General features: G+C 40.3%; 1 pseudogene across 1 annotated transcript; it reads left to right on the forward strand.

The window, feature by feature from the left end:
• The first annotated feature begins 8,563 nt into the window (after window positions 1-8,563).
• On the forward strand, window positions 8,564-9,559 carry LOC308665587 (transmembrane protein 180-like; annotated as a pseudogene). Its single transcript has one exon. The product of its transcript is annotated as a transmembrane protein 180-like (transcript).
• The last annotated feature ends 944 nt before the right edge of the window (window positions 9,560-10,503 follow it).

Below are 10,503 nucleotides of genomic sequence, written 5' to 3' on the forward strand. Positions count from 1 at the left end.
TATTTATAAAAATAAAGATGGAATATATGCCTTTTTAAAAGGAGACTATTATTATTATTATTATTAATTTTATTTATATACCGCCCTTCTCCCGAAGGACTAACAGAGACTTCCAGATTTTTAGATTCACAATATCATTCCTGGACATGCTGACTTAGCTGAAGGCAACTAGAGACTTTTCCTGTTTTGAGGCACTATCACAATTTCATATTGAGTAGTATAAATATGGCTTGCATCTGGCAATTCTTACCTAACTATTGTGCACGTTTGAAATGTGAGGTTCTGTTTATGATTTTTTTTTGGCCCAGCATCTATGTAATTTATATCACAAAGGCAAGCAAAATTATAGTTTGTGTATTTTGCTCAGGCTGATTCTTCTTTCTTATTCTACATGTTTTTCCAAGATTTAAACCATTATTATAATATTCTGGTTGTCAGTGTTAATGGGGGGGATAATAAGAGGAAAATACAGTATTATCTAGAGGAGCCAAATCTGATTTCTAGGCTGGGATGGGACTTTGTTAGTACAGGAGATATAATGTGAAACAGACTGAATTCTAGCTAAACAGATTATCAATTAATTTTCTAATTAATTTTCACAAACTATTTTTCTTGATACCCAGCCACTAATGCAAAAATAAAGTTCTGAATAACCACAGTAACAACTTGGGCATGTCACTTCATGTTATTATGAAGTTTCTGTTCATTGATTTGAAATTATCTTTTAATTGGATGCTGTCACCAGTTATTGAATATGGGAGGGTAATGCATGGCTGAAACATCTGCTGAAGCTCCAGGGGCCATAGTAGCACCAGACAAAGTGGTGGATAGATTTTGGCCCAACTCATGTTATCTCTGATTTGGAATTGATTAATAGGCCAAATAGTACAATTCAACATCCAATGCAAAACCTATTCAAATAGAATGGAATTAGCTGAGATGACTAGAATGTCCGAAAACTGCTGAGCACATTAAAATGATATGTCTACAAAGTGGCTCTCTTCCAAAAGCAGAAAAGCCATTTCTGCAACTTGCTGCTCCACTGCTATTTCAGTTTATTACTCTAAGAAGCAAATAACAGATAGTCTTTGACTTACAGCCATTTGTTTAGTGACTTTGAAGTTACAATGGCACTATCAGTGACTTTGATCAATGCACTGCTTACAACTGTCACAGCATCTCCACAGTCATGTAATCAAAATTCATGTGCTTGGCAACCAGCATGAATTTAAGACAGTTGCAGTGTCCTGGGGTCATGTAATCTCCATGGCAAAAAAAGATCATAAAATCGGGCACAATTCACTTGCTTAGCAGTGGAATTTCGGGTACCAATTGTGGTTATAAGTCAAGGACAACTGTGTAGATACTGTATGCCTTAACAGATATATATTGCTTAATTTTACCACTTTCAGAGTGAAAATAGCTGTGCTGGACTATAGTATATTAATGTGTTCTCCTACAAAACACATTTATTAAAACACATTCCCTTAACTTTTAAACTTGATGGAGGGGATAGACTAAAACACTAAATCTACTGTACAGGGAGCTTCCCGTATAAGAACATTTCATTTGCAGCTTCTTCCATCTAAAGGTGTGATTCTGTAACTGTGTAACTGTGTTTTAGGTAGAAGAAAGAAGTATTGTGAACATTTTCATCATTTCCACAACTATAGGGAGATTTATGTAAAAAGTCATGCTCCTGGCTGCCTATTGAGAAATATTACACTTACTGGAAATTTACTATTAAGACTAAAAATGTTTAGTCTTAAAGATGATTCCACATCTGAACCTTGATTGGCTATGAAGAAGTACTAACCAGTGAATAAATTTGCAAGAGTAAAAAAGATACAAAAACTCCTTAATTTATGATGACTTGTTCAGTGACCATTTGAAATTATGATGATGCTGGACGAAGGGACTTATGACCTGTGCCCAAACTTATGGCCATTGCAGCACCGTTTGGGCACTTGGCAACTCCACCAAACCATCTATCTCCCCCACCATCTATGCCCTTATGGCTCTCTGCTACCTTGTGATGCCCAACTGACCCTCACTTTGTTATTGCTCCTGCTGCTGCTGAGATGTGCTTGATCTGCAAGAGAAAAAGAGAAAGAGATATAGGAAGGAAGGAAGGAAGGAAGGAAGGAAGGAAGGAAGGAAGGAAGGAAGGAAGATGCCTCCTCTTTTTTTTCTCAGCAGTCAGAGTAATAAGTCAGAGAAGGTAAGCTAGGGTAGCAAAGTGCAGAGTGGTAAGGGTGACTGTAACTGGGCTGGGGCAGCTGTAGCTTCCAAGGACAAGTTCTCAAGGAACTGGCAAATGTGATCTCAGAACCACTGAACTATATTTTTCAAAGATCCTGGAGCACTGGGGAACTACCATAGGACTGGAAGAGAGCTGATGTAGTTCCCATCTTCAAAAAAGAGAAAAAAATAGATCCAGGAAACTACAGACCTATCAGCCTGACCTCAATACCTGGGAAGATTCTGGAAAAGATAATCAAACAACAAATCAGCAAACATCAGCATACGATACAGTGTGGAGGGATGGTCTATTAAGCAAATTCCTCCACGCTGTCCCTTGTAGTACCATGGGCCGCCTAATAAATAACATGCTCTCAGCAAGGACCTTTCAAGTCATCATGGGTGATAAAATTAGTAAGCAAAGACATCTGAATAATGGACTCCCTCAGGGCACTGTATTGGCCCCATCCTTATTCAACTTATATATTTCTGATATACCACCCACGCTATCAACAAAGTACTCTTATGCTGATGACTTGGCATTAGCATATAGCCACAAGGACATCGAAATTACAGAAGGTGTACTTATAGCCGACCTTACAACTCTGAGCACATACTTCCACCAATGGAGGTTAATCCCAAGTGTAAGTAAGTCACATCATGTTTCCACCTTAATAATAAACTGGAAAAAAGAGAACTCAATGTATACCTAAATAACAAATTGCTCCCATATGAGGCAACTCCAAAATATCTGGGGGTCACCTTAGACAGGACCCTGTCTTTTAAAAAACATATTCAGAATATGGCTGCCAAGGTTAACAGCAGAAACAACATTCTGCAAAAACTATGTGGAACAACTTGGGGAGCTTCAGCTCCAACTCTTCGATGCGCAGCCCTTGGGCTTTGCTACTCTGTAGCGGAATACTGCACACCTGTATGGATAAACAGCTCACATACAAGACTTGTTGATGTTCAACTCAACCATACGATGAGATTAATTACTGGGTGCATAAAATCTACACCTATTCACTGGCTACCAGTTCTTAGCCACATATTTCCCCTGCACTTACGACGACAAGAAGCTCTCGTTCGGGAGTATAGTAAGATCCTGCTAAACTCCTCTCTACCCATTCATGCCTATACCTCTGATCTCTTAAGATGTCGATTAAAGTCAAGAAATTCACCACTCCTCACAGCGCTTAAGCTGCTGGCCGAACATCAGAGCACTATACAAAAGTGGATGGAAGCATGGAGTAGCTATACCTCCCAAGATATTTCTGAGCATATTAATCCTAATAGTATACCTCCAGGATTTAATCTACACCGACACATATGGGTGACATACAATAGAATTAGAACGACTCATGGGGTGTGTGCCGATTCTCTGTATAAATGGGGAAAGACACCTTCAGCACAATGTGATTGCGGGGCTCCCCAACAGACTATCCAACATATAGTGAGGGAATGCACTAATAGAAGATACCCAGGAGATTTTAAGGACTTCCTCTGTGTAACAACGGCAGCTACTGACTGGATCTCCAAATTCGACATTAAACTCTGAAATGTTATTTCTGTTTTCCTCTTAGGTTTTATAATTGCTTCTTTTTTAAAAAAAATGTTTTAACTGTTCTAACTTGTAAATATGAAGTGCTTTTAATTCTGTGTGTGACCAGCCATACGCTAAATAAAAATAAATAAGCGAACACCTTGATGCAAACAAAGTCATCACTAAAAGTCAACATGGGTTTGTCAAAAACAGATCATGCCAGACAAATCTTATTGCATTCTTTGACCAAGTGACAAAATTAGTGGACCAGAGGAATGCTGTAGATATAATTTACGTGGACTTCAGTAAGCAATGCCCAGTGCTCTTCAACATCTTCATCAACGATTTGCCCAGTGCTCTTCAACATCTTCATCAACGATTTGGATGAGGGGATAGATGGGGAACTCATCAAATTTGCAGACAACACCAAGCTCGCAGGAATAGCCAATACTCCAGAAGATCGGCTTAAAATACAGGAGGATCTGGACAGACTCGAACACTGGGTACTATCTAACAAAATGAAATTCAATGGTGAAAAAAGTAAGGTTCTACATTTAGGCAGGAAAAATCAAATGCACAGGTATAGTATAGGTGGTACTTTGCTCAATAGTAGTAACTGTGAGAGGGATCTTGGAGTAGACAATCACTTCAATATGAGCCAGCAGTGTGCTGCAGCTGCCAAAAAAGCCAACACAGTGCTAGGCTGCATTAACTGAGGGATAGAATCAAGATCACGTGAAGTATTAATACCATTTTACAATGCCTTGGTAAGGCCACACCTGGAATACTGCATCCAGTTTTGGTCACCACGATGTAAAAAAAATGTTGAGACTCTAGAAAGGGTACAGAGAAGAGCAACAAAGATGATTGGGGGACTGGAGGCTAAAACATACAGGGAACGGTTGCTGGAATTGGGTATGTGTAGTTTAACGAAGAGAAGGGTGAGGGGTGACATGATAGCAGTGTTCCAATTTCTCAGGGGCTGCCACAAAGAAGAGGGAGTCAAGCTATTCTCCAAAGCACCTGAAAGCAGGACAAGAAGCAACAGATGGAAACTAGTCAAGGAGAGAAGCAACCTAGAACTAAGGAGAAACTTCCTGACAGTTAGAACAATTAACCAGTGGAACAACCTCCCTCCAGAAGCAGTGAATGCTCCAACACTGGAGGTTTTTAAGAGGAGACTGTACAGCCATTTGCCTGAAATGGTATAGGGTTTCCTGCCTGAGCAGGGGGTTGGACTAGATGACCTCCAAGGTCCCTTCCAACTTATTATTATTATTATGGCAAGCAGTCCCAGAGTTAAACAGTTCTGGGGCTGGTTGCTGCCGCACAAGGCAGGTGCAGAGTGGCCAAAAGGGCAGGGATGGGGGGGGGGGGGAAATAGGCAAGTAGATGGAATTGGAGTATCTCTTACCTTACTGAGGGTTAGGACTGGGAGGAACCAAGCCTGGAATAGCTTGGATTGGGGTGGGTCCTTGGCTAATTAATGTCAGCTGTGAAGAATCAGGACCACACATTAAATTCCAGTTAAGAAGATTTATTGCTCGTGCTTATACACAAGAATCTAGTTAAGTAAGGCTCAGCACTAAACTGGACCTAGATAACAGTCAACAGAATTCAAGGGGGGAGGGGGGCCTGTGGCAATGTAACAACTCCATAATTTGCTTCAGGAATGAGAATGGTCAGAATTGCAATTGCTAAGCAATGCAATCCCATGATTTCTCACTTTACGACTGCATCACATAGCAAGCAAATTCATAAGTCGTGGACTACCTGTGTAAATTCACAGAAATGAGGGTAAGAGATATTTCGCTCAATAAAAAACAAGATGGAATGGCAAAATAGTTGTTGCAGTTTTAGAAAACAAATAGCATTATGCAAGGAAATCCATGAAGGGAAGGGAGAAGAGTGAAAGATGTCAAGATACTTGCCACAGCTGCACAATAGAAGCCATCTTGACTTTTTTAAACTCCCCATCGTCTTACCTGCAGATGTCTTTAACATTACTGATTAAGGAGAAGCTCATATTAACTTTACCACATTCATTATTGCTTTAATTTAAAGCCATGGGAATGCTAATTTCTCAAATAGCTTTAATTCCTTAAAGAAGTTAGAATAGACTGATTATATTCAAGCATTATTTATGCATAGCTCTGTTAATGTTAACTGAACATCCACCTGATGGGATGCTAAACCCACTCTGAATATCAAATTTGTAGTAGGTATGCAATGGTCATGCCAGAAATCTGCCAAACAGATATAATGATGATAAATACACACCATTACATTTTCTAGAAAAGCTAAGGAAAAACAGCTATTTAAATGTAAATAGGTAAAGGGTACTAACAGCTTGGAGCTAATACAATTTTACATTTTGGAGATCCATACTCTGATGCTGGAAGCTAGTGGCCATCTGTGGTTATAAAGATATAAATATTTGGACAGGTGGTTTATTTGAGATACTGGGGGGTATCAGAATTAAAAAGGAATTAACATGGTTAATATCAGCAGAAAAAAATGAAAAGATGTTGGCTCCAAACACAACTTCCTAAAACTGGTTCCTTGAGCTGAGATTAAAAATATCAGCATAGGAGAGTTTCCAGTGTTTGCTTTTAACATGCTTTTGAGAGCAACCTTCTTTTAAATGAATGCATAAAATATAATTAAATGAATTAAATAAAATATCATTTGAAATAGCTATAACTCTTGATAATTAATTAATGTCTGTGGAGATTCTCAGTCATTCAGGTCATAGTTATCCCAAAGGTGCTTTTTTCACAAGGCAACTGGACTTTCTTGTTTTTCTTTGAAGATGTTTTGCTTCTCATCCATGAAGCTTCTTCAGCTCTGACTGGATGGTGGGGAATGGAAGGATTTATACTCCTGGTCATTAGCACTCATTTAGAGAGTCATTGAGGCCACCTGGAGGTTTATTTGTGTCATTGGGGTCACCTGATTAGTGCAAATTGGCGTGGAGCCTGCTTGGCACTGCTGAAAGGACTGTGTTGTAGATTGGAGATAGACAATATCATATCCCTCTCCCTCTGTTGAGAGAGAGCTGTTGAGTATTGAAATAATGGCCTCTTTGACCCCTCTTTCAAACCAGTGGTCCTCTCTGTCCAAAATGTGGAAGTTTGCTGTCTTTAAAAGAGGTATATACGGTTATAATGTAGTGAACTATGTGCACATCTGTACATTGGGGAAACAAACAACCACCTGTTGTGATTCAGGGTCAGCCTGTGGGTTCGGCAGTTGGGTCGGATGAATCAGAGGAGGAGGGGGGTGTTGAAGACCTTGCTGAGGGGGTTGAAGATCTTGCTGATGATAGCCCTCAGGCAGGCCCCTCCCACTTGGTCACCATGGAGACCCAGCTGTGTGAGCCTGACAGTGTGGATGAAGATGACCCACAGCTGGCCCTGTTCAAGGACGCCCGACGCAGGAGGCAGTCAAGTAGGAGTAAACAGAGGAAGGCTGTGGGGCTTCTCAGAAGGAGGCAGAGAGAGGCCATGCCCTGAACTCTTTATAAAGGGAATGTTTGGGGAGGACTGGTTTGCTGAAAGCAACCGCTCAGATAGTGTTTCAAAGCTCCTGTATCTTGGTACGTGTCTTGTTTGTTTTTTGTAGTAATAAATTTGGCAGACGTCATTCCAGCCTCTTGCCATTTATAAAGGGGTTGCCTTTTCTGCAGGGCCGGTATCAGGCTGGTACAAAACACCACCTCATAAACACATGGCACAACATAGGAGAACAAACCCATCAGAACAAGATTCAGCAGTCCATCTGCATTTAAAAGATAAAGGCCACTCTTTTGAAGACAGCAAAGTCCACATTTTGGACAGAGAGGACCTATGGTATTCCGAGGATGGAGCTCTGCTTGTTTGTGTGGTCCGCTTGATGGCAAGCTGCAGACCGATGCCAGTCCACAGACCGGGGGTTAGGGACCCCTGGTTTAGATGGAAGAAGATACTGATAAGAACATTAGCAAGTGATTTTAGAGATAATGCAGTATGATACAAGGTTAGAAACTTTGTTCTAAAGCTAAGGACTTTCATGGTAAGACTCAGTACTTTGAAATGGGTTCAGAAGGAAGATAAATGCTTTCTCTTAAAAAGAACTAGCACCTATACTAAATTTTTGAAATGATTTTCAGAGATAGTACTATATAAAACACCTTATATAAGTCCTAAGGGGAGATGATCAGTGTGTCCAGATTCACCCATCTTAATTTGAAATATAATGGAATTATGAACCAGGAGTTGTTAGTAGTATTGGACTGTCACTGGAGTTATTTGGACTACCATATCTGGACTGCAAAAATCTGGATGGCTATTAGATGGCATCATAAAAAAAGTCTAATTATCTTCCACTATATAATGATTCATTGGTTTCTTGATAGGAGAGATATGGTAGCTTCATATTAAGTTTACATTTGATTCATACCTGCCACAACTAAAACACTTGAAGTGGTTAACAATACAACCTTATGATTCAGCAAATTTTTATAGTATAAAATTAAAAATAGGCAAATAAGAAAAATCAATGGCATTAATAGAAAAATGCACAAAACTAAATTCAGTGGCATCAAATAATTTTCCATAGGTGTTCTAAAACAATTGTAGTCCAATCTAGTTTCTTAAGAAGTGTGTTTCATAACATATGCTTGCCCACTGAGAAGCAGAACCAGGACTTCAGCCCCTTTTACTTTGCAAAAATGGAGCTTCAATGTGCTGCCCGAGGCCGGAGTGCGGGGAAGGAGAAAACCATCACAGTAGAAAAATGAAAACTTTTTTAAGGCTTCACCCTAACGCTCTTGCCTACTCAATGACCACATTAGGCGCCGGAATGATGAACAGCATCTTCAATTTCTATTACGTTAAACTCTTTTTAAACAAGTACAAGATCTCAGAAACAGCATTCCATCAAGGACAGGTTGTTTTCATGATCTGGAACGCCATCAATGACCCCCTCTTTGGGTACCTTCAGGACAATTCTCAAGTTCCCTGCTGTTCCCGCCGTCAGTTTTTGATTTTGTATGGTGCTCCCTTATATGCCCTGGCCTTCCTCCTCCCATGGTTTCCTTGGAAACAGTACGAGGAAGGTGACTGGCTCTGTGGGCTGCACCTTATTGTGGCCTTGTGCGCCTTCGACGGCCTGCTCACGTTTGTCTTGCTGGCGCAGTGCGCCCTTTTCACCGAAATCTCCACTCGGCATGAGAGTCGCCTCCAACAGATTAAGTACAGCCAGGTGGCCAGCTTGGTTGGGTCAACCAGCATCCTGTTCTGTGGTTTGATCTCGGCCAACATGGGGCGCTTTGTCTACTTCCAGGCCTTCGTGGTGCTCGTGGCAGTGACTGCAACGGCTTGCATATCCTACACCGGCTTCTACAGCACGACTCAGTACGAGCAAAGGGAAACCCTGATGGAGGGGCCTGATTCAGAATGCGCCCAATCCCTTCTCTCTCTTGGTCCTCGGTCTTCTCGTTGACCTGCCAGATCTTGACTCAGAAAAAACTTTCTGCTTTTTGTCCTCATGAACTTTTTCCAGGTCTTCCACTTAGCCTTCAACGGAGTCCTTTCTTCCTTCATCAGAAGCTTCATGTATGGGGCGGGTTTCATTTGTCCGCAATGTCTCGTGCTCATCAGTCAGCCCTTGTTGATGAAATTTGGTTATTACAAGATTGTCTTATTTTGTTTCTACCTGGAAGGAATAGCTGCAATTCTCATGCTTGCTCTGGGTCGAGAGTTTTACTACTTTGCAAAAATGGGGAACTAGTAGCAAATTCTCCTGGGATGTACAAATCTAGCACATCAGTTCCTGTGGAAAGACAGTTCTGCAAATACCTCAGTGCCAAGCTATAGAGAACTTTCTAGGTTTCAGTCTTTAAGTGTTTTCAGTTGTATCTGTAAAATAGGAAATGACTAAGGGAAGTATTTATTTGTTTGCTTGTTTAATTAATATGCTGCCCAACTCCTAAATAATTCTAAAAAAGTCCCAACAAGGGGGAGCCAAACCATCCAAATTATCATATGAGTCCTGGTGGCTCACTGGTGAGCATGCAGTATTGTAGGCTAATTCTGCCCAAAGTCTGGAGTTTGATCCTGACAGCGCTGGAGATTGACTTAGCCTTCCATCCTTCTGAGATCAGTAAAATTTATTATTTAAATAAATTTTTTAAATAAAATTTATTATTTAAAATGAGGACCCAGGTTGCTGGGGACAATATCCTGACACTGTAAACCACTCAAAGAATGCTATAAAGCACTATGGAGTGGTATATATGTCTAAGTGCTATAGATATCACTGGTTTATAAAATATAACTTAAAATAATTGTATTATTATCAAATATATGTTATTATTGGAAAATATGAAATCTATACCAAAGAACATATTGCTTTGCCATTTACGACCTTCTCAGCTGGCTTCTGACAAGCCATGTCTGTGGGGTAAGCCAGATTTGCTTAACAATTGCACGATTCACTTAATAACTGCAGTAAAATCAGGTGTGACTCATGTAACAAGTACCTTGCTTAGCAATGGAAATTCTGGTCTTGATTGTGGCCATAAGTCGAGGGTGAAAGCTAATCAAGCAGAAAACCAACCTAGAAGTACAGAGAAATTTCCTGACAGATAGAACAATTAATCAGGGAACAACTTCCTGCACATAATTGTGGGTGCTCCAACTCTGGAGGTTTGTAAGAAGAGATTGGACAAACAT

The sequence above is a fragment of the Vipera berus genome (genome assembly GCF_964194415.1).
Source record: "Vipera berus genome assembly, chromosome: 3".
In the NCBI taxonomy this organism is placed as follows: domain Eukaryota; kingdom Metazoa; phylum Chordata; class Lepidosauria; order Squamata; family Viperidae; genus Vipera; species Vipera berus.